We start from the raw sequence: 27395 nt of genomic DNA, 5'->3' as shown, positions 1-27395 counted from the left end.
TTCAAACTGTTGCGTGATGGAGTGGGATGGAGCGGGTGTGGGACGCGCGTGCGTGGGGAGGGGGATGGGGAATTTGCGGGGGCAGGGGAAGGGCGAGGAAGAAAGGGAGACGCCGCTTTGGCTGCGCGGGCGCGACTTTCCCAGCTGTTGCATGTTCTGGGGCGGAGAAGGCCCCCGGCCCCCATCTCTGCGCCCCCGCCCGCACCGGCCCCTCCTCATCGGAGGCATCCAGCCCCGGCCCGTTAAATGCCGACACAGCCACCGGCCCGCCGCCCTCCTCTCCGGCCGATGCGGCGGCTGGAGCGGGGGCGGGGCCGGAGGGGCTGTGACGACCCCCCGCTCCTGCCCTCAGCCGGGGGCGAGAATAAGACAGCCCGGGCGGAAGGGGAGGAGGAGCAGGAGGAGGAGGAGGAGAGGAGGAGGAGGATGGTCGGGGAGCCTTGGAGGAAAGGAAATTGCTGCCGGCAGAGCGCGGAGAGGGCGGGAGCGCAGACGGGAGGGAGACGCCCCCACCCCACCCAAGCTCCCCCCCCCCCAGCCCGGGGCTGAGCCCTGGCTGGGGCTGATGTGAGGAGGGAGAGCGGACGGGGGGGGGGTGGGGGAGACCTGTGTGCCCACACCCGGACCGTACATGCCACAGTTCAAGACGACAGACACACTCACGCACCCGCCCGGTGGCGCGCGCGCCCTGCCTCTCCATCTCGCCCACCGCCCGCTTTTACGCATCTCTCCCTCCCGCGGAGGCAGGACCGGACAGGACCCCCGCTCCCGACCCGGCCGGCAGGTGAGCTCGGGCTCGGGGGGGGGGGGAGGGCATCCCGAAGAGGGGGCGGCCCCGGTCCCCTTGGAGAGGGAGGAAGGGGGCTCTCGGGCCGGGGACGGCAGGAGCGGGCCGGTGGGAGAAGGCCCGCCGGTGACGGAGCGGTCCCCGGGGCGGGGGTCCGGGGGGGGGAGACTTCCCACGAGACCCCTCCCCCCCGAAGGTGTTGAGGTGATGTGCCGGGGGTCGCGGCTGTGCGGGCCCTCTCCATCTTCCGACCCCCGTCTCGTCGTCAACTTCGGGGGTGCGATGGGTGCCGGAGGAGGAGACGGGGCGGCGGATCCCCGTCCTCCTCCTCCTCCTCCTCCGGGGAGCCGGGACCCCCGAAGGGAAGGAGCCCGGGTCTGGGGGAGCTGGCGGGGCCGGGGGGCGGGGCCGGCTGGGACCCTGCAGGGTTTGGGGGAGGAGGGAGATTAGGAACCCGCGGAGGCGCCCCCCTCTCCCCGTTTCCCCGGGAAAGGGAGGCCGCGATCAGATTCGGTAGCAGAACGCCAGTGAGGCGGGGTGTCTGTGGGGTACGGCTGGCGGGAGGGAGGAGGCCCCAGCCGTCTCTCCGGCCTTGGGTGGACCCCCTCGCTCGCCACGGCCGCTGCGTTGCCGGAGTCGGGATCTGGCTCGAGAGCTGCATAAATCTGCTAATACCGCAGCGGCCAGCGAGGCTCGGAGCCGCCACCGCCGCGCCATGTGCGGCAGGTGTGCCCGGGGGGGGCTGCGCTTCTGGGGGGAGAGGGGGGCTCCGCATGCACTTGGTGGGCGCACACGGTGCGGGTGGGGGCTTCGGGATGTATGCGCGTCGTGGGTAAATGCGCGTGCGGGCGCACTGGGGTGGGGATCCGGGGCCGCGCTGGAGATGGCAGGGTGCACGGTTGGGTCGGGTGGGTGTGTGTGGAGGCCGAGTGTCTCCGCGGGGCGTGAACGTGCACGCACGCCGGTCTGTGTGTGGGGGCCATTTGAAGGCTGACGGGGTCTCGGCCGTTTTGGAGGCGAATCCGGAGTGTCCGGGTGTGGATGGGATGTTCTTGGGTGCTGGGGAGGTGTTCCTGGAGAGGATGGGGGCGGGGAGCCTGCGGATCCCTTCGAGCCCATCGGAGAAGTGGGGGGCCGATCCCGATCAGGGAGCGGGAAGAGAAAGGGAGCTCTCCCTCCTCTCCCACCCCCCCCCCCCACACTTCTCTGTCTCCCTCAGTTCCCTCTCCCCGAGCCCGGGAGAGCCTTGTCCCTGGCGTGTGAGGGAAACGGTCCTTCCCGATCCGCAGCTGTGGCCGCCCCCTCCCCGACGACCCGGGGTCCCTGAGCACGCTAGAGCCACCTGCCAGAAAGACACAGGTGCCAGGCCTGTGTGTGAGTGTGCGCGCTCACTTACGTGCCAGCACAATGAGAATAATAATGTCGGTATTTGTTAAATAATAATGTTGGTATTTGTTAAACAGTGCAAAGCGCTGTTCTAAGCGCTGGGGGATACAAGGTGATCGGGTTGTCCCTCATGGGGGCTCACAGTCTTCATCCCCATTTTACAGAAGAGGAACTGAGGCCCAGAGAAGTGAAGTGACTTGCCCCGAAGTCACACAGCTGACAAGTGCCGGGGGCCGGGATTAGAACCCATGACCTCCGACTCCCAAGCCCGTGCTCTTTCCACTGAGGCACGCCGCTTCTTCTAACCCGAAGGAGGGCGACTCAGGGACCTGGACGTACGCTCTGGCCTTCGGTAACCCTAATGATCATCACTGTGCTATGTGTTAAGCGGTCACTATGAGCCAGACGCTGTTTTAAGCGCTGGGATGGGGGTGGGACACAGTCCTTGTCCCTCATGGGACTACAGTCTTAATCCCCGTTTTGCAGCTGAGGGAACTGGGGCACAGAGAAGTGAAGTGACTTGCCCGAGGTCACACAGCAGACATTTGGCAGAGCCGGGATTAGAACCCACATCCTCTGAGTTCCCAGGCCCGTGCTCTTTCCACTAGGACATTGCGCTTCTCACATTTGAAGGTATCCACCTTCGTCTCGGACTGTAAACTCTTTGAGGCGGAGATGGTGTCTATCAATTCTATGGAATGTAATAATAATAATATACTACTACTAATAATGTACTCTCCCAAGTGCTTAAAACAGTGCTCTGTGTACCGTAAGTGCTCAGTAAATCCCACTGATAGATTAAATAGTGTCCGATTGCCGAGGAAGAGACGTGTGTGTGGGTTGGGGAGTTGTCCCTGTAAGCGGTCGTACATCCATGTGTTTATGAGAGTGCATGTGAGCGTGAGTGAGCAGGGCTGCTCGGTGGGCCCCTCACCCTGTTGGGCCTCCGAAGCAGACGTTATTTCAGGGGAGCGATTGATCAACAAGAGGGTCCCAGGGGATTCCAAAGAGTTGTCAGAGAGGCACACTTCTCCCTCCCCCTCAATCCCCAAACCCAGGCTCTGGTTCTGTTCTGGTACAGAGGAGAACCGAGCTGGGGCTGGGGTGGTCTAGTTTGGTTTCTATGACTTCCCCTTGTTACCCACCCGGTCTCACTTCCAGAGTGCCTGTCCTAGACCCATCTGACTCCAGGGGCGTCTGGAAGTGCTTGGGTCTCTCTCCCGGTCCTTCAGACGGTGATGGGCCGGGTCTTGACCTCCGGTCTCCAGGATGCGACCCTCCTCACCCCCCCACCGCCCATGCCTTCCCGGCTCTGAGCATGCTCTCTGAGGATCCCGGGACCACTGTCTGCTGGCCGGGTGGAGAGGTGGGGAAGAGAGGCAGTTCACTTTCCATAATTCTCCTTGTTTTCTGGAGCTGTGTCCTTCCTCGTGGTCGGGGCTGTCCGAAGCTAGAATGAGGGTGGTGACAATGAGGAGCTGGGCCTGGTGGCATGATTCTGGCATCACTATTGGCTAGATTGGCCTCCTTCATCCTACTCTGGACCTGGCTTGACTGCCCCATCCACCATCTCCTTGCCCTGTTCCTTCCCTGGCTGGATGGTGCTCAGGAGCCTCCACCTAATTCTTCCTTGTTCTGGTTCAGGCTGCAGAGAGTTGTGTGTGTGTGTGTGTGTGTGTGTGTGTGTGTGTGTACTTATGGTACAGGGCTTGAGGCAGGGGGTTTGGGTATGAGACTGTGTGTTGTGAGACACACTTGGGTATGGCCTGGTAAGAAGTCGGACTGGTTGACCCCTGTCCTTCACCTCTGTCCTTGAAAGCTGGGAGAAGACAAATCTCCTGCAGGGGAGTGAGAGGTTTTCCTCTTGCAGAAATGGACTTGGACCCTGTTTGGGTCTTTCTGTCTCTCCTCCCGTCCCTGTCCCTCTGACAATCTCTGAGCTCTCTCTCCTGGTGGCAGGGGAAGCAGGCCTGGGCATGCTGCCTAACCCGTGATGACCCACGGTTAGGCAGAGTTGAACCGTCAGAGCTGGAGTGTCAGGGAGTCTTGGACTGAAGGGTAGGAGGTGCTTACCCCCGGGGGTCGGGCAGGGCAGCGAGCTTCTGCATCTGGGGGCCTCGCTGGGTTCAAAGGATCCCCTCTTCTCTCTGAGAAGATGCAGCTCCTTGGTCCAGGGCCTCCCTGGCCCACAGGTTTGGAAGCGGGGCACGCGTTGGAGGGGACAGAGCATGAAGGACAGTGAGGGCCCAGGAAGGGAAGTGAAAGGGGATGGCTTGATCGGGGATGAGTTTGAACCTTACAGATGTCCAGAGGGCGCAGCCCATGGGGGCTGGAATACTGGACCAGGGAAGGGCCAGGCCGGGATTCTGATGTCTGCTTCTCCCAGCAGCTGCTTCCCCCTGGCTTGGGGCGAGGTGTGGGGGGTGCTAGACGGGGAGAGCTTTGTGGAGCAAAGAGTGTCTGGAGAACAGGCCCCTGGGAAGCTGGTTGGGCTGGAAGGAATTGGGGGTGGGGGAGTGGAGAAGGAGGGGGAGAATGGGGGGACCTGGCTCAGGGCTTGGTATTTCCTTACCAAAAGTCCGGAGCTGTGGACTAGGGCACTGTGAGAGCGAGAAACCTAATACCGGAAAGACCCACATGAACCCAAGTGCCCACCTTCAGGTCTACCCGCCCGGTAGGAGGCAGAATGGCATAGTGGATAGAGCACAGTCCTGGGAGTCAGAGGTCACGAGCACAGGCCTGGGAGTCAGAAGTCATGAGCTCTAATCCCAGCTCCACAACTTGTCTTGCCGTGCGACCTTTGGGGCAAGTCTTCTATACTTCTCGGGCCTCAGGTATCTCATTTGTAAAATGGGGGTTGGGACAGTGAACCTCATGTGGGAAAGGGACTGTGTCCAAACCGATTTGCTTGTGACTACTCAGTGCTTAGTAAAGTGCCTGGAACATAGTAAGCGCTTAACAAATGCCATAATTTGCCTACCTGCGTGCCTATCTGTGTCCACCGAGTATGGGATCCATGGAACCTTTTTCAATTTAATTTAATTTACTTATTTTGGACAGCCTCTGCCTCTCAGATGGGTCTGGGTATCCAAAGGGCGGGGCTACCACTGCCCGAGCCCGCTGGCTTGGACTCTGACCCTCCCCCCCATCCCCCACCAAGGCCCAGCAAATCCAGATTGATTGGCCCAGCCAGGCAAGATTTCTCAGGAGGCCTCAGCGATGGCCCTAACCCTTTCCCCCGGCAGAGAGACCGGGGCAGGGTGGGGGGAATGGAGGAGGGTGGAATTGGAGGGAGAGGTCTCACTCTCGGACCCCAGAGGGACCTCTGCCCTATCTCAGGGACCTCTCATGCTCCAGGCTGGGCACCCCTAGGCAGACGCCCCTTGCCCTCCTCCTGACTGGGGCTCCAGTGTGCACAGGGATGGGCGTGTGTGTGTGTGTGTGTGTGCGTGTGTGTGTGCATCATGCCTGTGATTCAGATCTCTGCCAAGAGTGTGGCTGGTTTGTCTGGCCCACTAAACTGGGTGTCTGTGACCCCTTTCTAGACTGTAGGGAATGTGTATATCAACCCTATAATATCGTACTGCCCCAAGCACTTATTACAATGCTCTGCACCCAGTAAGTGCTTAATAAATAGTATTAATGAACTGTGAGCATTTGGCTGAAGGGATGGCTAGGGTAGCTCCCTGCAAGGGGTGGCCGGAGGGGAGCTTTCAAACTCCAGAAAGGTCGCAGGGACTATTCAGAAGGCACGGGCTACAGGGCAGTGTCCTGCCCTGGCGCCAGAAGCATGTGGATCCTGGGGTGTGAAAGGTGGGCGAGCCCTTAACAGTGAGCTGTAGTTCCTGGCACCTCGGAGACCGCTTCCCTGTGGGAGAGCGCCAGGGGAGGGGAGAGGGAGTCGGTGCCTCTGGTGCCCGTGGAGGTGTGAGGTGACACACTGGCACTGCCAGAGACACTCCCACCCGCATTCCACTCTTAACCTCCACCCTTTCCCTTCCGGCTCCGAGCTCTTGCCTCCTGCTACTGCCTTACCCTCTCGGGGAGCCCTTACCTTCTCTTGCTGCAAGTGACGGAGAGGGGTTTGGGTTTCTGGGCAGCCCCTGATCAGGAGTTGTCTGCCAGGTTCTCAGAACAGAACCTGGGGAGACCGGAGAGCTGGGGTGTCCAGTGGGGAGAGGTCAGAGAGCTGGGGTGTCTGTCTGGGCCACTGTGGTTGCTCTTGGTTTTTCCCGGCTCAGCCTGTTGCTCTCCAACTTTGAATCTATGCATCCTACTTCACTTCCCTGGCTCCCTGGGAGCCCCGGGGCAGACAGGGCCCCTGAGGAGGAGACGCTGGGGGGAAGGGGGGAGGAGGGAGAAGGCCCGTGGAGCCGTGCCTGATTGCCGTTCAAGCTGGATTCTCATTAATAAGACGGGACCCCTTCAGGAGCTACATTAATAGTCCATAAGGTTAACTTAATCCAACCCATCTCAAGCCGTCTTTGCCGAAATTCCCGATTAAATGAATGTTCTCAAGGCTTAATTAGCACCTGAAGCGGAGGTGGAGTTATTAATGGGGAGATTTTCCTCTGTGGGAGAAGCCGTTCCACCTTCCTCCCTCTGCTCCCCAATATGCGTGTGTTGGGTGGGGGGGCACGGCTCCTGTCGAGGTCCGAGGCGAGCTCCAGGAGGCTGGGACAAAGGAGCTGGGCTGCAAAGGGATCGCTCGTACCGGAAAAGTCCGAGATGGGCCAAGTCGAACCCTGCCCAGAGGCAGGGGGATGGACAAGATGGCCTCTCGGCCTCAGGGATGCTAGGATTATGAGGTGGGTTGAAAGGGGTCCCAACACCCCCCACAGCATCCTCAGCCCTCCTTTTTCCCTACAGCATTCTTCAGGGTCCGGGGCCAAAGTCATAGGCAGAATGGATAGGGTTCTGCTTGGTGTGTTATGGGGGTGGGAGAATCCTGGAGGTGCTCAAAGAAGGGGGCCCACAGAGAGGGAGGTGGAGGGAGGGTGGAACTCAGCTCTCTGGGTCAGGAGGAAAGTTTGAAGTTTGGGGGAGTTGGGGTCTGGGGTTGGGACTGTACAGTTGAAGGACAAGCTTTTAAACCCTCATGCTGGGCAACTGCCTCCTCCCCATCCCCTGCCAGGAGATCCCTCACTACTGGCTCTGAGCCCCGGGGTCAGAGGTTAGAGGCTGGGGCTTTGAGGCAGGTTTGGGAGATTGGGGTTGGGCAGAAGAGCTGTGAGTTGAACCCCACTACTGTGACAGCTCTGCTTGGGCAGGCTGAGACGAGAGGGAGGCTGGTCCATGGATTCAGCATGCCTCGTGCACCTGTGTGTGCACACAAGTGCATGGGTCAGTGTATGTGTGTGTTGTGGTTCCTAAGCCTGGGGCTAGATTTGTTCAAATGTGTGAGCAATGATTTATTCCAAGTCCTTGCTCTCTGAACTGAAAGCATTTTAAAATGCCCCGGCCGGAGGCTAAAGACTGGAAATTGCGGAACTGAGTGGAAGAGAAGGAGGAGTGAAAGAGAGAGAGAGAGAAAGAAACACGGACGCTATGTGTGTGTGTGTGTGTGTGTGTGTGTGTGTCTGGAAGCTGAGAGGTAGGCTTGCCCCCACTTCTAGGAAATCAGAAGTCCTGAGTCAGAGCCCTGCTTGGTGGGTTTTGGGGGAGTTGCCCCAAGAGTCCCTCCGAAGTCGACCGGGCTCGAAACATGTTTCCAGCCCCCAGGCTTTATCCGAGGACCCAGGGAGCAGCGTGAGTCGTGCTGAGATTGCTTTCCACTCATCTGGTCATCATCATCACTCACCGTGGGCGAGGGACAGGGGCGTGGGGGGAAGATGTTCAGGGGGAGGCTTCTGCTGTCTCTAGAATAGGGCTCCCCAAACTCCCCAACGCTGGGCTCTCCAGCAAGGCAGGCCTGGAAATTTGAGGAGCCCCAGGGACTTTTCCTCCCTCCCTCTTTTCCTCCACGTTTCCACTCGTTTCCTCCCTGTTTCCACCCTCGTTTCCTCCCTCATTGTCACCCTCGTTTCCACCCTCCTTTCCCTCGATTCCATTTATTACCCAATATTTATCTCCACTCTGTCCTCAAAGTACCCCTCTGCAGTAGGGAAAATGCCCTTGCTTTACAAATAGAGAAACTGAATCAATCGTATTTACTGAGTGCTTACTGTGTGCAGAGCACTGTACTAAGCACTTAGGAGAGTACAAAAAACGGACCCATTCCCTGGCAACAACTAGCTCACAGTCCAGAGGTTAAATGACTTTCCAAGGTCACACAGAAGGCAAGTAGCAGAGACAGAACTAGAACCCAGGTGCGTTGGTTCCCACTGGAAAGGAGAGACAAACTCTATGGGGATCCCTGACAGTCATCCCTGTTATGCTGCTTCCCCTTTCCTGTGGGTTTGTTGTGCTCGGACAGAGGTGGACGGGGGGCAAACTATGCTGTTAGAGGGCCTGGGAATGGGGGTAGTGTGCCGTGCTTGGGGACTGGGGTTGCACCGATTTGGTTCTTGTGCAAACCTGGGACTGTCTCCAGTGTGAGGGTGGCCGAGAGCCCGAGGGGGATTGAATAGGGCCCCGGCAGCTTTAAGGGGCTTCCTTTCTCTCCTTTCCCCTCGTACCTGGTTTTCTATTTTCCTGCTGCCCCGTCCTTCCCAAGGGCCTGGGGTGCCCCCTCCCACCTCCCAGCCACTGGTCTTGCACCAGTGAGAATTTCTTGACCTTTCGGGCGGTTGCTAAAGTCTGAGTGTGGGAGAGGTTGGGAATGGGAGCAGAAAGTCTGGCGGTGATGGAGGAATGGCTCGGCTATTTGGCTTGGATACCTGTCAGATTGAGCGCTTATTGTGCGCTGAGCACTGAACGAGGTGGTTGGGAGAGTACAATGTGACAGGTTTGGTAGACACGTTCCCTGATCACAACGAGCGACAGTCTAGTGGGGAGGCAGCCATCAATATAAATAAATGATGGATATGGACATAAATGCTGTGGGACTGAGGGAGGGCTGAATAAAGGGTGCAAATACAGCAAGGGGGATGCAGAAGGGAGTTGGAGGAAAGAGGATATGAGGACATCAGAGCTGGTGGGGAGATGCATGCATATGGCGCACACACCTGTGGCCGCCCATGAATGGAGGGCACGGCACGCATCAGCACGCTTACATATTGGAGGCCCACTGGTGATCATATTAATGTCATATGAATGGCTGCACATACGTAAGACGTGTATATGGGAAAGCACTTGCAATGGTTGAGGCATATGGGTATGAGTAAGAATGATGAGTCCATAGAGATGCTTAAGCAAGGGAAGCGTGTGTGTGCTCTTGGGGGATGGTACATGGACAGGGTGTGTGTGTGTGTGTGTGTGTGTGTGTGTGTGTACGTGGACCTGGGCACAATGGCCCGTCGGTCCAGAAGCTGCCCAGAAGAGGGGCCTGGCCGGGTGCGGTGGTGGCCGGGGCCGAGGCCGGGGCTGGGGTCGGGCCTGGGAGGCCGAGAGCTCACAGAGCTGACCGACCTCTTACTTGTCAACTTCTGACTGCTGAGCCGTCAGCTGGGAGAGCCGCCACAGACTCACTTACTCCTCCCAGTCCTCAATCCGTGACAATCCGTCTCAACTGGACCAAACCCTCGAACCCTCCCCCCAGCCCAGTTCCTCTCTCCTGAGTCACAGTCTCTCCCACCCCCGCCTCCCCTGCCCACCGGCCAGGGACCACACACTTCTGTCCTTTCTGCACCATCATTCCCTCGTCCCCATTCCATGGGCCCCGAGATCTGGGATCCGGTCTGTTCCCGGGGGCTGGGGTCACTGGGAACCCTGCGAATGGCCCCCTCCTCCATCTGTCCCTCTGACCCAGAAGCAGCGTGGTGTAGTGGATAGAGCACGGGCCTGGGAGTCAGAAGGTCATGGGTTCTAATCCAGGCTCTGCCACTTGTCTGCTGTGACCTTGGGCAAGTCATTTCACTTCTCTAGGCCTCAGTTACCTCACCCGGAAAATGGGGATGAAGACTGTGAGCCCCACTTGGGACAGGGACAGTTTACAACCCGATTCGCTTGTGTCCACCCCGGCGCTTGGTACAGTGCCCGGCACATAGTAAGTGCTTAATAAATACCATTATCATTATTATTCCTCCACCTGGAGGGTCCTGCCAGGCCTCTCCTTTCTTGGGTCCCTCCCCTTCCTCCGGCTTGCTGTTCCCCCTGGGTTTGGGGTTACCTTCCTTCCCTGTGTTTAGGAGCTGAATTCGCATCCCCCAGCGCTCCTCTCTGCCAATTTCACAGCGCTCTGGACTGGTGGGCCCCGAGCTTCTTTCTGCATGCAAATGATCCATGGCTCATGGCAGCCCGGTGGGGTGGGGGTGGGGGGGTGGAAGCAGGAGGAAAAAGAAGGAAGCTGGAGGAAAGGAGGGGAGGTGTGTGTGAGTGTGTGTGGGGGTGTGTGTTGGCGGGTAGATTCAGGTGCTCTCCGGTGCGCGCGCGCACAGGGCTGCTTCTGAGCACACTCGGATTCTGAGCTGCAGAGAGTGTGTGTGTGTGTTTGTGTGTCGATCCACAGTGCCCATAGCCAGCCAGACTACGAAGAATGAAGAAGGGGCAACCAGCATGGAAGCAAACAGTGGGAAGCCTGGGAGGCAGACAGAGGGAAAGACAGCTTGATGCAGTTTGTTGCTGGGGGTGTGTGTGGGGGGTATTTGGGGGTGGGTGGGTGTGGTTGTGCGTAAATGGAGGGAGCCATAGAAGCGACTCTCCCCTCACTGAGCTCCTGTTCCTCTGTTCTGGCAAGAGGGGAGTGGGCGTTTGTGTGCATGCTGGGTTGAGTTGAGGGAGTGGGATGCACATGTGTTGGATTCTGTGTATGCATGTGTGTGTGTGTCGGTAAGTCTGTCTTCACTTGCCTCACTGCTGGCCGGTGGGATTCCGGATGGGTCGTCTCCCAGACTTTCTGGGGCTTCGGGGGTGTGTGTGTGTGTGTATTCCAAGGGTTCAGGGTCAAGAGCAGTCTAGCGGCTGTGCGTGTGTTGGAGAAAGATGGATTTCTAGGGGTGAAGGCTTGTGTCGAATCTCCAGAGTGAGCCCCAGGCAGGGGAGGCTTATGAAGGGAAGGGAGAAGAGGACGGTGTCTGGTTGTGACTGTCTCGAGGTGTGTGTCGGGGGGAGGGGAAGAGGGGGACGGGCGGGCTCTGTGAAGATGTATGAGCAGGGTGCTTGTGTCCCCATGGAGCGTGGGGGATAGGAGAGTTGTCTGTGTCAGAGTAATGCGTTGTAGGGCGTGCTTATAGTGGTGTGAGGCGGGTGTGTATGTATTGCTTGTGGAGTTGGGGTTATGCGTGGCGGCTGTGGGGTATGAAGTAGGGTGGCGTACGTTTTGTGTGTGTGTGTGTGTGTGTGTGTGTGTTTGTGTGTTTGGTGTGAATGTGTGCAGAGCCTGTGGGATATGGATGCAGGGCCCCCCCCAGGCCTGTCCTCGAGCTCGCTTCTGCCCGCTCTGGCTCGGTCATGGCCCGGTCGTGGCCCGGTCGTGGCCGGTGTTGGACCCTTCCCATCCCGCTGAGGTTTCTGGGACGGAAGCAGCCGTGGCCAGCCTGCGGTGGGGTGGCCTGGGGGTCCTGGGCTGCCCTTATGCTCCTCTTCCTGTGACCACAGCCATGGCCCACTGCCTGGCATTAGGCACTGGGCCTCCCAGCCGCATCCACCTTCCCCCAGCTCCTGGTCCTCCCTCGATTGTCCAGTTGTCCACTCTCTCTCCTCTTTCTCCTCTCTCACTCTCCTTCCTTTTCCTCCTCTCTCTCCCTTCTCTCTCTCTTTCCTCTCTCTCCCTTCTCTGTCTTTTCCTCCTCTCTCTCCTTCCTCTGTCTCCTTCCTTTCTCTCCTTCCTCTCTCTCTTTCCTTTCTCTCCCTTCTCTCTCACTCTCCCTCCTCTTCTTTCTCCCTCCCTCCTCTCTCTCTCCTCTCCCTCCTCTTTCTCTCCTCACCCTCCTCTCTCTCCCTCCCTCCTCTCTCTCTTCTCTTTCCCTCCTCTCTCTCTCTCCTTCCTCTCTCTCACACACGCACACATGCACGCACGCGCTGGCCCTGGATATTCATTTGTGGTATATTCCGTTGCCATGGGAAACCTAAGAAAAAAGTGAGCGTACCCTTCAAGACACGAGCGTTTTTTCCTCCCTCTCCTTGCAGAAGGCGAACACTTCGGTGAGACAGTCTTCTCAGGGGAAGCTGGGCCTGGAGCTCCGAGCCGGAGACGCCACCGCCTAGGCCCGGGACGTGGTCGCCGCCCCCTCCTCAGAAGCCCCCACCTCAGCAGCAGCATCCGGGGGTCGAGGCCCAGAGAGGGGCCTGGAAGGGCAGGGAGGCTGGAGCTTTTCCTGGGACGGAGGCATCGTGTTCCTGGACCCCTGAGGCTGGGGGTAAGGGGCTGAACTTGGCACTGGGGCATCCTGCTCTGGGGGTCATGTGTGCGTGTGCACACGTGTATGATTGTGTTCATGGTTTTGTGTCTATCTGTGTGTGTGTGTGTGCAGGAAAGAGTAGTGACTGGCGTGAGGGGAGGGCCGAGGCCCTCTCCACTAGGTAAGATAGATGGTCCAGGGCTAAAGAGAAGGATGCCCCACATCCATTCTCCCAGGGAGTTAACCACTCGTCCATCCCTCCAGAACAGCTGGAGAGCTGGGCCCCTCTTCCTGTCCCCTAGGGAGCTGCCAACTCCCCCACCCCCGGCCACCCCCATCCTCTCTCTCCCTTTTTTCTCTCTCCCTTCCCTCTCTCACACATCCATCATTCCGGAGAGCTGGGTCCCCGTCCGTCTCCCCCGGTGAGCTGGGAGTGAAGGAATGAGACTTCTGAGCTCCTCTGCCCATGCCAGCCGTTCTGAGGGGTCTCTCCTCATTTCTGGAAGAAGGGGGAGGGCTTCCAGCCTGGGAAACGGAGACAGGCAGTGTGGGGCTTGGGATTCTCCCTCCAGAGATTTCTCTTTCCTGGGCTCCTTTGGACAAGGCTGTGGTTAGAAGAGAGGAGTTTTAGGGAGCACGGGGAGCTTAGGACCGAGGCTCCCGGGGGCAGAGGGAGGCCTCTCCCCCAGGCAGGTCAGGATCAGAGCGGGAGAGAGAAGCAGAGAGAAGCAGCATGGCCTAATGGATAGAGCACTGCCTGGGAGTCAGAAAAGGTCACGGGTTCTAATCCCGGCTCTGCCACTTGCCTGTGAGTCCTTGGGCAAATCACTTAACTTCTATGGGCCTCAATTCCCTCATTTGCAAAATGGGAATTGAAACTGTGAGCCCCGTGTGGGACAGGGACTGTGTCCAACCCAATTTGCTTGTATCCACCCTGGCGCTTAGTACAGTGTCTGGCACATAGTAAGCGCTTAACAAATACTGTAATTATTATTGTTATTATTATTATTAGAAGGGGCTCTGATGCTGGGGCAGGAGGGGAAGAGGTGGGTCCTGGAGGCTGTGGTGTGGGGAGGACTCCACAGGGGTGGCTTGGGGGTGGCTGGCATCGTCAGCCTCTCGGGAGACCCTGTGGCGAGGATGGTTGTGCTGGCTCTGGGGTGGAGCCAGTGGCGGGGCGGAGGGCCTGACCTCTACCTAGGATTAGCCGGGGATGCCGATCCTGCTGCCAATCAGCCCGGCACAGGGCCGTGGCAAGTGGATCTGGAGTCACCCCCATAGCAGCCCGGGTGGAAGGAGATTCAGTGAATCGTATTTACTGAGTGTGTAGTGTTTGCAGAGCACTGTACTAAGCAGTTGGGAGAGCACCGTACAAAACTAAACAGACACATTCCTTGCCCACAACGAGCTTACAGTCTAGAGGGGGTGGTGGGGTTGAGTTGGGGGTGAACTCGGGAGTTGATGTGCAAATGTCAGTTTTGGTGGCTACCAGATGAAGCGATTTGGTGTCCCTGTCACAGTGTTGGTAGCCACCACTTGCCGGGGGAGGGAGTCGGTGTCCTTGTGTTGGTGGCTGCCATAAAGAAGAGGGCCGAAGCCTGGCTCACCCCCTCTCTGGAGGGAGAAGCTGGGTCGGGAAGGGTCGTGGGTCCTGGGAAGACCAGGCCTGCACCTCAAGTTCTGGGACGTGTGGTCCCTCTCCCTGGCAGGTACTCCCTGCCGATCTACTCTGGACGACACTGTCATCGGCTTAGGGTTGGGTCTTCTATTCGTTAATTCATTCAATTGTATTTATTGAGTACTTACTGTGTGCAGAGCCCTGCACTAATCGCTTGGGAGAGTACTATGTGGAGGGAGGTAGGGGGTCCCTGTACCCATTTGGAGGGAGATATTGTTTCTTTCCCTTCATAGGTGGAAAGATATGTTCTAGTCACAGTGTTGGTGGTTCCATGGTTTTTTTTTATGGTATTTGTTAAGTGCTTACCATATGTCTGGCACTCTTTTAAGCCCTGGGGTAGATACAGGGAAATCAAGTTGGACACAGTCCCTGTCCCACTTGGGATTTACAGACGTAATCCCCATTTTACCGATGAGGTAACTGAGACCCAGAAAAGTGAAGTGACTTCCCCAAGGTCACACAGCAGACGTGGAGGGGCTGGGTCTAGAACCCAGGTCCTGCTGACTCCCCGGTTCGTGTTCTATCCACTAGGCCACTCTGCTTTGATGTGAAGGGATTTGGGGTCACTGTCATGGTGGTGGTAGCCACTACTTGAAGTGCTTGGTGTTCCTGTCACAGAGTGGATAGCCACCATTTGGTTGGGGTTGATTTTCCTGTGTCAGTTTTGGTGTCTACCAGATGAAGGGATTTGGTGTCCCTGTCACAGTGTTGGTAGCCACCGCTTGTGGGGGTCAGGGGTCGGTGTCCTCATATTGGTGGCCACCATAAAGGAGGAGGTGGGTCTCTGTCAGGAGCTGCCGAACCCTCTGTCCTTCCCGCCCCTCCCTCTTTAGAAATTTGGCCAAGCGGCTCTGCCTCAGCGCCCCCTCCCCTTGCCCAGTGGGGCCCCGCTGGGTCCTGCTCAACTCAGTTTTCCTCCCTCTCCTGGCTCAGGCCTCGAGCCCCCAAAGGGAAAACCTGGCCCCCAGACTCTCCCTCCGTCTCTGCTTTTATCAGTGCTACCTCCCCGCAGGCACCTTTCCACGGCAGTAGTTAGCGACCATCACTCTCTCCCCCTTGCTTTCCTGGCAGGGGTTCTGCCCTCTCAGCCCCTGCTGGAGCCCGTGGGCTCTAGGAGGGTCAGAGCTGGGGGTGGAAGCCAGTTCTCAGAGGCTGGACACAAGGCAGGACCCCAACAGAGCAGAAAGGGAACTGAGTCCAACAGGGCCGGTTCTCTGGGGAGACCTCTGGCTTTCTTCCCTTCCTCCTCCTGCCTAACCCCATCCCGCAGAGCACCCCAAACCCTCCATCTCCTCCCTTCTACATCCCGCTGCTTTTGAGATCATCACGTCGTGGGCAGGGAACACGTCTACCAATTCTGTTATACTGTACTCTCCCAAGGGCTTAGTACAGTGCTCGGCGCACAGTAAGCATTCAATAAATATGATCGATTGATCGATCATGGGAGAGGTACCCCAGGTTGGTCACGGACTTGCCCCTGAAGGGCTGGATCTCTACAAGCATGGCCTAGTGGGTAGAGTATGGGCTTGGGAGTCGGGGGGACCTGGGTTCAAATCCTGTTCCACCGCTCGTCTGCTGTGTCACCTTGGGCAAGTCACTTCACTTCTCTGTGCCTCAGTTACCTCATCTGTAAAATGAGGATTAAGACTGTGAGCGCCATGTGGGGCAGGGACTGTGTCCAACCTGATGACCTTGTATCTAGCCCAGGGCTTATAAGGTGCCTGGCACATAGTAAGCGCTTAACAAATACCATTAAAGGAAGAAGAAAGTAGGGACGATATAGGTGGGATTGAAAGAGGGGGAGAGGTGGGCAGCAGGAGGATGGTCCGGGACTTGGAGGGACCTAGAATTGGGTGACAAGCTCTCTCATAGTTTCATAGGGCAGGGACTTGGAAGTCAGAAGGCCCTGGCTTCTAATCCTGGCTCCGCCACTAGTCTGCCGTGTGACCTAGGGCAAGTCACTCAATTTCTCTGTGCCTCAGTTACCTCATTTGTAAATTGGGGATTAAGAGTGTGAGCCTTATGCGGGACATGGACTGTTTCCAATCCGATCAGCTTGTATCTACCCCAGCGCTCAGGGCAGTGCCTGGCGCATACTAAGCCCTTAACAAATATCTTAAATAAAAAAGCTTCACTCTGGACTGCTCAGAGGGTAGAGATGATGGTGATTGCATCATAGACACAAGGGATGGTGTTAATAATAATGACGGTATTTGTAAAGTGCTTACTATGTGCCAAACACTGTTCTAAGCGCTGGGATAGTGGTGCCGGTAGTGGTTTTGGCCTTGGTGTTGATGGTGGTGTTAATCGTGGTGGTGGTGGTGATTTCTTGCCTGGTGATAAGGTTGAACTTGGGAGAGGGGCCCGTGGAGGGGAGACTGAACTCGAAGTCCATTTCCAGTCAGAACCCCCTCTCCTCCCCCGGCCCCCCAACCCCCCCACCTTTCTCTGGACTGACTGCCAACCTGTGCCAGCCCTCGAGGGGCCGGAGGGAAGGGCCTTGCAGCGGCCCTGGCCAGTAACGAGAGGGTAGAGAGGAGGCGCGGGGAATAGAACCCCCGTTGTGTGCTGGGACCGTGGCAGTGTCTCTTTCTCTCTGAAGACTCCGTTTGTTTGCCAGGGAGAAAAGGAGGTCTGTGGCCTTCTCCTCCAGCAACAGAGAGGGGATTCATGGGGAACGGGGGGCGGGGAGGGGGACGCTGGGGTGGGCGGGGCAGCCGCACGGCCCGTGTGCCAGGGATGCCGAGGGAAGCCTGATACAGGGCAGGGTTGGAGGTTGGCCAGGGGCCTGCCTTGGGTACCCACTGTGCCCGCACAAGTAAGGGAGCGGGTCTGAGAGGAAGAGAGAGGGTGGGATGGAGAGATATGTGGTGAAAGAGAGAGAGAGAGAGGGAGAGAACCCACCCACATCAGAAACAGTACCGAATGAAAGAAAGGCAGAGCAAGGGAGAGTGAGGAGGGAAAGAAATAGAAGCAGCGTGGCCTACGTGGAAAGAGGACGGGCCTGGGAGTCAAAGGACCTGAGTTTTGATTCCGGTTCCGCCACTTGTCTCCTGTGGGTCCTTGAGGAGTCACTTCACTTCTCTGTGCCTGTTTCCTCATCTGTAAAATGAGGATTAAGACTGAGTCCCATGTGGGACATGGATTGTGTCCAACCTGATTAGCTTGTATTTACCCCAGTGCCTAGTACAGTGCCTGGGAGGTAGTAAGTGCTTAACAAATGCCATTTAACCCTGCCTCCCTTCTACCAACCCCCGACTCCAAACCCAAAACCCAGGCTGTTCTGTACTAAGCGGGATCTGAGGAGGGAAAGGGATGGGGGGCTGACAAGGGGCTAGAGCAGATTGGAAGTCCCAAAGAAAGGAATATGGAGAATTTTTTTTTTTTTTTTGCGAGGGGGGAGTTGCATTGGATTCATGGAACGGATTTCAGGCTGTTTGGGATCTGCCGGATGCGAAGGGGAGGGGAAAGGTCTGGCCTGGGAACAGCAGGAATTCTGTAGGGTCAGGTTGTGGGAACAGCAGGAATTCTGTAGGGTCAATGTGTGGGGAATTGCAGGAGTTGGTCAGCTCTGGGTATGAGGCAGGGTGGGCTGTCTCACTAGAACGGCTATTCCCAGGTGCATTTGTTCCTTCAGAAACTGGGTAATTGGCCGTTTCCTTGTGGGGTACAGACTACACACAGCTTCCTTCTCAAGCTCCCTGTCTGGGCTGGTCCTCAGCCTCTGCTGCTGATTGGCTCTTTCTGCCCTCCCTCCCCACCCCCATACACAGACACCTGTTCTCAGACTTTCACACACACAGATTCACACCCCCCCCCCCCCCCCCCCGACACCTGTCCTCAGTCTGACGCGCACACACACAGATACACATAGCCTGACATCTGTTCTCAGACTCAGATGTACAGACATGCACACCAGTATCCAGTCACTCCGACACCCAACCTCAGACACATCCGTAAGGACTCACGCAGCCAGGTGGGCTTGATCTAGAACCAGTTCGGGCCTGGTAGTCAGAGGCTCTGGGTTCTAATCTTGGCTTTGCCAAATGGTTGCTCTGTGACCTTGGCAAATCACTTAACCTCTCTGCACCTCAGTTCTCCTGTTCTCCCTTCTACTTGGACCGTGAACCCTACGCCTGCCAGGGACGGTGTCCATCCTAATTCACTTGCTTCTATCTCGGCACTTAGAACAGTGCAGACACAGAGTAAGTGCTTAACAAATACCAGTTTAAAAAATTCACTTGTTTCTATCTCAGCACTTAGGACAGAGCAAACACACACTAAGCGCTTAACAAATACCCTTTAAAAAAATCCACTGTTTCTATCTCAGCGCTTAGAACAGTGCAAACACATAGTAAGCGCTTAACAGATACCATTTTAAAAAGTTCACTCCTTTCTATCTCACTGCTTAGAACAGTGCAAACAAATAGTAAGAGCTAAACAAATACAATTAAAACAAACAAACAGAAGTAATAGGAAGAGAGGGGCAGCATCGGCTGATCTCAGACAGCTCAGCCTCTGGCCTACTGGGACTAGCCGGAGCTGGGGAAGCAACCCTGTCTCAGGACTGGCAGAGGTGGGAACCCCAGTTGCTGCTTTATTGCACCTCTTCCCGTGACCAAGGCTGGGCACCGGGGCCTGGACTTCTCACAGCCACAGCCGACTTGAGAACTTCTGGTGCTACGTGCCAGCCAGGGGCGAAATGCACAGTTGTCCCCCGATCCGAACAGAGGCGCATGCAGGTCTGAATAGCAGACCAACCTAGCTGCTACGCTCCTGACCTTAGAGAAGCAGTGTGGCCTAGTGGATAGAGCACTGGGCTGGGAGTCAGAAGGATCTGGTTTCTAATACCGGCTCCACCGTGTGTTTTCTGTGTGGCCTTGAGCAAGTCACTTTAATTAATGTTGGTATTTGTTAAGCGCTTACTATGTGCAGAGCACTGTTCTAAGCGCTGGGGTAAACACAGGGGAATCAGGTTGTCCCACGTGGGGCTCACAGTCTTAATCCCCATTTTACAGATGAGGGAACTGAGGCACAGAGAAGTTAAGTGATTCGCCCACAGTCACACAGCTGACAAGTGGCAGAGCTGGGATTCGAACTCATGACTGACTCCGAAGCCCGTGCTCTTTCCACTGCGCCACGCTGCTTCTGTGCCTCAGTTCCTCATCTGTAATATGGGGACTAAGATTGCGTGCCCCATCTGGGACAGGGACTGTCCAATCGGATTTGCTTGTAGCGCTTAGAACAGTATTTATCACGTAATAAGTGCTTAACAAATACCACAATTAATATTTAATTATTGCTGCAGTCTCTCATCCGGAGCCCGGCACCTGGATGCCCGATCCTGGGGGATGGCACTGCGTGGATACTGCTGTTGTTCCTTCCTCAGGAGGCATCTCCATTGCAGTCTGAGGGAGAAGCTGGGCAATCAGCAATGCCCAGAATAACAATAATAATAACTATGATACTTGTTAAGAGCTTATTGTGTGCCAAGAACTGGTCTAAGCACTGGGGTAAATGCAAGTTAATCAGATTGGACGCAATCTCCGCCTCACAAGGGGCTCAGTCAATCCCCATTTTACAGATGAGGTAATTGAGGCACACCCTCACCCCTAGCCCTCCACGGCAGACAGGGATATAGCCATGAGGCTTCTGGCAGTCTCTTTGCTCCCACCCTTCTCCGAGCACTGGACACTCTGAAAGTGATAGGACAGCTGGCCACCACCAGCAGACAAAGCCCTCGTGCCCACTTGGCTGGCCTAGACCAGGGTGTAGGCCAGTGAAGCAGCAGGAATGCTGTCTGCCTGCCCACCTACCCGGTCCTTTTTTTTTTTAATGGTACTTGTTAAGCGCTTACTATATGACAAGCACCGTAATAAGCATTGGGGTAGATACAAGGAATTCAGGTTGGGCACACTGCATTTCCAAGAAGGGGCTCAGAGTCTTAATCCCCATTTTACAGATGAGGTTACTGAGGTACAGAGAAGTTAAGTGGCTTGCCCAAGGTCACACAGCAGACAAGTGGCTGAGCTGGAATTAGAACCCAGGTCCTTCTGACTCCCAGGCCCATGCTCTATCCACTAGGCCACTCTGCTTCTCTTACCACTTATCTGCTGTGTGACCTTGGGCAAGCCACGTAACTTCTCTGTGCCTCAGTTACCTCATCTGTAAAATGGGGATTAAGACTCTGAGCCCCATGTGGGACAACCTGCTGACCTTGTATCTACCCCAGCGCTTAGAACAGTGCTTGGCACATAGTAAATGTTTAACAATTATTATTATCTGCTAGGCCACGCTGCTTCTCTTTGACATCGTTGCAGGATTTAGGTGCCCGCGTCTGTTCACCCCAGGTCTTGATGGGTCAGACTCAACCTGGAGAATGCACAAATTAATTTTTTGACTGCCCCTGAGAAGGAGAGAATGCCCTGTCCCTTGTAGATTGCAGGGAAAATCCTAAAAGCTTTTGGTAATAGAGGTTTTAGGGAGCCTAATGCCGATGGAATTAAAAGTCCGTAGGCAGGGGCTGGGAATGGATTTACATCACGGAGATTAGAAAAGGAAAAACGGGCAGCAGCAACAGCCGGTTCTGACTGTAAGCTCCCCACCCACAGACCCTCTGGGTTCTCCCCGTGCTCGAGGCACCCGCCGCCGGGCCTCCGCCTGCCCCTCTGCTCCACACAGTGGGTGAGCATGAACGCTGCGTGAACCCTGTCACAGTGTTCGCTCCTGGTGCCCGTCCTGTCTTCGCCTCTCTGACCTCAGGCTCTCACCTCCCTGTTCCCATCCTGCCTAGCGCTAGGACCCCTATCTCCCTCTGAAGGACTAGGGGGTCCACACTCTCTACAGGTGCACAGGGGCCCCCAGGGGTCCCTGGTCTCTCACAGTGGGGGCTGGGGACCACCCTCTTAGCCAGGCTGCGGCGGGAAGTGATTCATGGCATCTTTTGGAATTCTTCATTGCTTGCCTGGGGAGGCAGGAGAGGAGGGGAAACTGAGACTACCTGGCAAGGTCTCCACTGGACTTTAATAATAATAATAACATTGATGGCATTTGTTAAGCCCTTACTATGTGTCAAGCACTGTTCTGAGCGCTGGGGTAGATCAGATTGGACACAGTCTCTGTGCCCCATGGGGTTCACATTTTAACCCCCATTTTACAGATGAGGGAACTGAGGCACAGAGAAGTGAAGTGACTTACTCAAGGTCACTGAGCAGACAAGTGATGGAGCCGGGATCAGAATCCAGGTCCTTCAGACTCCCAGACCTGTGTTCTATCCACTAGGCCATGCTGCTTCTCTAATGACTTGAGGCAGTATTTCCCTGTTTGAGCCCCCTTTGACAATTATTATATTCTCCGCCAACATCCAACAAATTGGAAAATGACCCTCCAAAAACAGCACTGGAAACCGTTGGGTTTTCTGGTCCAGTCTAAAATACAGCTACTTAAGTGGCACTGTCCCTTCTCTTGGTGATGAGGTTAGAATCAAGAATGGTGGGAGACCCGAAACAGTGCATACAGGCATTTCTTTTTATTAAAAAAAAACCCAGGGCTTTTGGAGATTAGGAAAAGAACAAACCAGCAATTTGCATTTAGCAAGCATGGACTTTACTGTTCTAAACAACATCAGCAAAAGGCATAAAATGAAAACCATTTTAAAAGCACATTCTTTTCTTTCCTTAGACTTAATTTGGAACTGTAATTTCAGGTCTTCAGACTCCAGAAGCCTGCTCAGTCCTCCCTGTTCCGAGGAAGCCTTCTGCCTGCCTCAACTTTCAGCACACGGTGTGCTGTGCAGCAACAAGGCTTTCTGAGTTCTGCCTGGGTTCTCGACTCCTCGGCTGTCTAGAGATCAGAGAGGAGAGATTTCTACTAGCCTTCTCTAGGATCCTTATCTCCAGACCTGAGCCCAGATCCTATTCCTGACCTGGTAAGCATTCGTTCTCTTCTAATATAATAATAATGTTGGTATTTGTTAAGTGCTTACCATGTGCAGAGCACTGTTCTAAGCGCTGGGGTAGACGCAGGGGAATCAGGTTCTCCCACGTGGGGCTTACAGTCTTAATCCCCATTTTACAGATGAGGGAACTGAGGCACAGAGAAGTTAAGTGACTTGCCCCCAGTCATGTCATCTTAGGGAAGAAGTCCCCAAAGGGTATCATCAGCATCAGTCAGTCGATCTATCAGTTGTATTTATTGAGCATTTACTGTGTGCAGAGCACTGGAGAAAGTGCTTGGGAAAAGTAATGATTATGCTATTTAATAACAATAATTATATTATTTTTTCAGTGCTTAGGATGAGCCAAGCGTTGTTCAAAGTGCTGGGGTAGGTACAGGCTAATCGGGTTGGACGTAGTCCAAGCCCCCACAGGGATTTCACAGTCTAGATAGGAGGAAGGACGGGTATTAAATCCCCATTTGTAGATGAGGGAGTTGAGATCCAGAGAAGTTAAGTGACTTGCCCAAGGTCACACAGCGGTAAGTGGCAGAGCTGGGATTAATAATAATAATGTTGGTATTTGTTAAGCGCTTACTATGTGCCGAGCACTGTTCTAAGCGCTGCGGTAGACACAGGGGAATCAGGTTGTCCCACGTGGGGCTCACAGTCTTAATCCCCATTTTACAGATGAGGTAACTGAGGCACTGAGAAGTTAAGTGACTTGCCCAAAGTCACACAGCTGACAAGTGGTAGAGCCGGGGTTCGAACCCATGACCTCTGACTCCAAAGCCTGTGCTCTTTCCAGTGAGCCACGCTGCTTCCCAGATTAGTACCCAGGTCCTCTGTCTCCCAGGCTTATGCTCTTTCCACTAGGGTACACTGCTCTTCAATATAATAGAATTGGTAGACATGATCCCTATCCACAAAGGGCTTACAGGGGAAGAGTCATTAAAATCAATTACAGATAAGGGGAAACAGCAGAGTATGAGGCTATTTACATAATGATATTTATTAATTTATTCAATCAAATATATTGAGTGCTTACTGCTTACGGTGTGCAGAGCATTGTACTAACCACTTGGAAAGTACAATTCTGTAATAAAGAGAGACAGTCCCTGCTCACAACGGGCTTACAGTCTAGAAGGGGGGAGACAGACATCAAAACAAGTAAACAGGCATCAATAGCATCAATATTAATAAATAGAATTATAGATATATACATATCAAAACAAACAGGCATTAATATAAATAAATAGAATTATAGATATGTAATGCTGTGGGGAGGGTTTGGGGGTAGAGCAAAGGGAGCGAGTTGGGGCATTGGGGTGGGGAGGGGGAGCTGAGGAAAAGGGGGGTTTACTCGGGGAAGGCCTCTTGGAGGAGGTGAGCCCCTAGTAGGGCTTTGAAGGGAGGAAGTGTGATTGGTGGATTTGAGGTGGGAGGGCATTCCAGGTCAGAGTAATGTTGGTATTTGTTAAGCGCTTACTATGTGCGGAGCACTGTTCTAAGATGTGGGTCAGGGGTCAATGGCGGGACAGGCGAGAACGAGGCACAGTGAGAAGGTTAGCACTGGAGGAGTGGGGTGTGCGGGCTGGGATGTAGAAAGAGAGAAGGGAGGTGAGGTAGGAGGGGGCAAGGTGATGGAGAGCTTTGAAGCCAATAGTGAGGATTTTACAGGAGCAGCCGTGTTCCCATCCCTGTCCCCACTTCCACCATATTTACTGAGAATCCTACATGTGTAGAGGCTATGCTGGGGGAACATACCGTAAGAATCAAAGACTCATCCCTGCGCTTGAGGAGCTTACAGTCGGTTGGTGGAAATAGGCAGCATAAATTGCCAAGCTATTACAGGATGGTCAGTGATAAAAATGATAGAAAGTAGGCAAATTAATCTACAAACAGAAATTCACCTGCATGCTAAATGGGCTGACAGGATGGGTGGGAATTTGTCTGGGAAGGCTTCCTGGAAGAGGAGGGTTGGGAGGACTTTAAAAGGGGAGAAGGATGGGTTTTGGTACATTTGAGCTGGGGCACGGCTCTCGACGGGGGAAAGCTGTGAACAGTGCAGTGGAAATGGGAGAGTTGAGAACGAGGTACAAAGAGTACAAGCTGGGTTGCAGTGGGGGAACAGCACTTAGCATAGTGCTGTGCACACAGTAGGTGCCCAGTCAGTACTATTGTTTGAAGATACCAGAAAGGAAACAGCTGCGGGAGAGCTTTGAATGCAATAGTTAGGAGTTTAGTTTAATGCTAGCTCTTTTGGAAAATTGACAGTGGCTGGTGCCTGGGAAATTGCAAATGACTTCCCCTTGCAGGTCCCAAACATTGATCTTGTATCGTGTACTTTGGGATTAACTCCAGTCAATCAGTTATTTAGTGAGCACTTACTGGGTTCAGAGCACTGTACCCAATGCCTGGGCAAGTACAATAGACCAGTTGATAGATATGTTCCCTGTTTTCAATAATAATTATGGTATTTGTTAAGCACTTACTCTGTGCCAAGCACTGTTCTAAGCACTGGGGTAGATGCGAGTAATCAGGTTGTCCCAAGTGGGGCTCACGGTCTTAATCCCATTTTACAGATGAGGTAACGGAGGCACAGAGAAGTTAAGTGGCTTGCCCAAGGTCACACAGCAAAGTGGTGGAGCTGAGGTTAGAACCCACATCCTCTTATCCCCAAGCCCTTGCTCTTTCCACTGAGCCTATTAAAATTATGGATATATACGTAAGTGCCGTGGGGCTGGGGGTTGGGGTGAATAAAGGGTACAGTCCAGAGAAAGCCTTCTAAAATCACTTAAGAAAAACAGCCTAATTCCTCCAGTACACTGGAGAAGACATTTATACAAAACGCGAGTTCTGCGGATAACGCTTAGCTATAACCTCTAATCTTATCTTTCTCCATCCCTATATTGATTCTTTGGGACTCAATAACCACGTGGATGTTTCCGATGACCTTCCCGCTGCCCGGTTCCTCTCACTCTTCAACTCCACTGACCTCCTGCTCCACTCCACCTCACCCTCTCACCAATTTGGACACCCGTTCTGTCTCATCACCTCTAGTCACTGAGCCACCTCCAACCTCACCAACTCTGAAATTCCACTCTCCGACTGCAACCTCCTGACCTGCCTTCTCTCCCACTCACCCCCACCCCGCAGATCTGTCCTGTTCCTCCACAGAGACCTCTGATCCTTTGACCCCCTCCCATTATCCAAACTCATCGTGCCCCATTTGGTCTCCACAGATGCCTCGTAACATAAAAATCCCCACCCTCATCATCCGCCTCTCCACTGAACTCAACTCCTTCCCTCGCCTGTCCCTCTGTGATGTTGTACTACCAACCCACAGCCCTCGATCACCTCCACAAATACACTTCGTCTGCTCTCGTGCAGGAGCCAGGGAGCGCTCCTGGCAGAAATCCAGACACCAGGCTGACCTTGTCCATCTCAAACTTACCCTTGCCTACTTTAACTGTGCCCTCTCCTCCGCCCGGCAACAATACCACTCTCTCCTTTTTAACACCCTTGCCCTTGGCATTATCCATGACTCATCTCTCTCATTCAGTCTGTCACTAAATCCTGTCGATTCTGCCTCAGCATCTCTAGAATCTGTTCATTCTCTTCATCCGACTGTTACCACACTGATCCAAGCACTTATCATATCCCACCTTGACTACTGCATCAGCCTCCTTGCTGACCTTCCTGCCTTCTGTCTCTCCGCACTCCAGTTCATACTTCATTCTTCTGCCTGGACCGTTTTTCTAAAAAAATGTTCTGTCCATGTCTCCCCACTCCTCAAGAGCCTCCAGTGGTTCTGCCTTAAGCAGAAACTCCTTACCCTTGTCTTTAAGGCACTCATTCAGCTTGTCCCCTCCTACCTTACCTTGTTGATTTCCTAGTACAACTGCCCACACATTTTGCTCCTCGAATGGCAACCTACTCACCATACTTCTCATCTATGTCACTGCTTACCCTTTATCCACATTCTCCTTCTGGCCCGGAACTCCATATCTAACAGACTATCACTTTCATCACATTAAAAGTCTTATTAAAATCACATCTCCTTCAAGAGGCCTTTCCCTCCTAAGCCTTCATTTCCCTCTTCTTGCCCCTCTTGCTATGTCACCTGTGCACTCGATTCTTTATTCCCATTACCCTTTGATTTTCATCCCATCCTCAACTCCACAATATTTATGAACATATCTGTAATTTATTGTAATGTCTGTCTTCCCCTCTGGTTTGTAAGTTCCTTTTGGGCAGGGAATGCATTTACTAACTCTATCGTGCAACTCACTGTGCTAAGTCCTTGGGACAGTTCAACACTCACTAATATCTTCCCCATGGGGAAACTAGACCCACTGGCCTCTCAAACTAGTTTTTTGCCCCAGTGTCTCGAATTCAGTCATCCACTCAAAACTTGACTTTTTCGATCTGGGGCCAACACTCTAGGCCAGATTTGGGGGTGTCAGTGGTGGTTGAGATGGGAAAATTTCCTTAGTTCAATGGTGGGGATCTAGTTGTGTTTTTCAGAAGAGATGTTGGTTTGCACTCTCTCTCTCTCTCTCTGTCTGTCTGTCTGTCTGTCTCTCTCTCTGAAAGGTATTGGGAGTCATTGGATGGAGCTAGGGATTGGGACTCAGGATGCCTGGATTCTATTCCTGGGACTTCTTCTGACTCCCTGTGGGGCTTTTTGTCCATCACCATCTTTTGTCCTCAGTTTCTTCCCTGGAGCTGCAGATCCCAGCCTCAGAGAAATTTTTTAGCATCGGCAGAAAGCTGAGATTTGGGCAAACCCAGACTTTTCTTCTCCCTTTGAGGTGGGGAAAGAGGCTGCTGGCCTATTTCTCTCTCCTCATGGAAGACTGAGCAGGAGGAAGAGGGCAGTCTGGGAAGACCCAAGGAAGAACGTCTGGACTGTCAGGGGGATGAAATTTTGGAGCAGGTCCCTGGGAAGAACCACCAAGTGTCTGTCCTAGGAGATACTTAGGAAAAGAAAAGACGAGCCCCCTGTCATTCTTGGATGTGGTAAGCATTCACTGCCAGGCGGTAGGGAGTTGGACAGGATACCTCAGAAGGCCCCTCCGAGTTCTGGGACTGTGGGATTGTAGGAGGGCCGCCATGGGTCACCTGGAATCCAGCTGGAGACTGGAACAAAGCTGACCCAGTTCTGTTGATTGGAAAGTTGTATCTAGATGGAACTATGGCCAGCTTTGGTTGTCCTCAGGAGCCATA

At 54.5% G+C, this 27395-nt stretch overlaps 1 non-coding gene across 2 annotated transcripts in view; it reads left to right on the top strand.

Moving 5' to 3' along the window:
• The first annotated feature begins 652 nt into the window (after positions 1–652).
• Positions 653–27395, top strand: part of LOC107546932 — a 49254-nt gene continuing 22511 nt past the window's right edge. Inside the window, exons 1-3 of one of the 2 annotated variants that reach the window (XR_003764496.2) lie at positions 653–784; positions 12341–12570; positions 21936–22157. This is a non-coding gene — a transcript (uncharacterized LOC107546932). The remainder of the gene's footprint in view (positions 785–12340; positions 12571–21935; positions 22158–27395) is intronic. The other variant, XR_003764497.2, reaches the window with a different exon arrangement.

Source organism: Ornithorhynchus anatinus, chromosome 14 (genome assembly GCF_004115215.2).
Source record: "Ornithorhynchus anatinus isolate Pmale09 chromosome 14, mOrnAna1.pri.v4, whole genome shotgun sequence".
Taxonomy (NCBI): domain Eukaryota; kingdom Metazoa; phylum Chordata; class Mammalia; order Monotremata; family Ornithorhynchidae; genus Ornithorhynchus; species Ornithorhynchus anatinus.
This window is presented reverse-complemented; position numbering and strand designations above follow the sequence as displayed.